Genomic DNA, 1,335 nt, shown 5'->3' on the forward strand with positions numbered 1-1,335 from the left:
AAAAGCACCAAAATGTCAAGATTGTTCCCAAAGCCTGGCCAATGCTGTTTAAAAGCTATCAAGGTCCTGTTGATAAGAATGCTTTACAGTAATTTTCTAAAAGTTAGAACTGCAGCATCAGACTTTTTTTTACCAGGGACCCTCTTCCCAGATGTGTGCTGTCTGCTATCTCCATCTTGGCTAAATTTTAGGAGCTAGCAATGCTTGCTGGGGGTAAAGTGTAAATGACTGGGGAAGGCAATGGCAAACCACCCAGTAAACATAGTCTGCCTAGTAAACATCGGGATGTGATGTCACCCCATGGGTCAGTAATGACCTGGTGCTTGCACAGGGGACTACCTTTACCTTTTTAATGATGTGCTTTGGAGAAGGTGAGACCAAGGTTCTCCTACAGCTATGTGAACAAGTGGCCAAACTGGGCGAGAGACTGATTTCATTGATGGGACATCTGCATACCTACCAGGGACCCTCTTCCCAGATGTGTGCTGTTTGCTATCTCCATCTTGGCTAAATTTGCTTGGGGGGGGTCATTTTAGGAGCTGATTTGTTTCTGAGCAGGAATGGTTATCACATGGAGCTGTCTTATGGTGGGGCCATAACCATCATACCAGAGTAGTATTGTCTATTCTGTCTGGCGGTGGCTCTCCAGGGTCAAGTGACAGTCTTTTATGTCATCAGTTACTGTTATTTATTTTTTTAAACTGAAGGTGCTGGTGATTGAACCTGGGACCTTCTGCATGCAAACAGATGCTCTTCCACTGAGCTACTGCCCCACCTGAAAGGATTTTGTCAAAGGTGATGTTCCATGTTGTTAATAGTTCTGACCTGTTCCTTCCACTTGCACAATGTAGAGTGCTAGGAATTGGGAATATTAAAGAGCTGGTTAGCTGCATACAGACCTCTCATGTTGTTCAGTTTCTTAATTGCTGTGAAGATTGATGGGAAAATGAATCTTGCAACCTCTTGTGCCTACTCTAGGAAATGTAGGTCATGAGAAACAGGCTAAATCTTAACAGGAAGCACTCTGATTCATGAGTTAAAAGTGGCTCTCCCAGACAAACACCTAAGAAATCTTACCGGAATTTTACAATAACTAAACATGACCTGACAAATTCTGAATTCTGTGGCCCCTGTAGGTAGCCCCACTACTATCTTAAATTGTATTTATTAAAAGATAACGTGTCTTTGCTTCTCTGCACTTATACTTCTGCAGATGCCTGACTTGGATTCAGAAACCAAAGGACCAGAGCTCACAGCTGTCAAGCTGGTATGTTAATTTCAACTTCTCAAGACCTTGGAATAAGAAAGCTTAAAGGAATAGTATAAACTTGTTGG

This window comes from Euleptes europaea, chromosome 9 (assembly GCF_029931775.1).
Source record: "Euleptes europaea isolate rEulEur1 chromosome 9, rEulEur1.hap1, whole genome shotgun sequence".
Lineage (NCBI taxonomy): Eukaryota > Metazoa > Chordata > Lepidosauria > Squamata > Sphaerodactylidae > Euleptes > Euleptes europaea.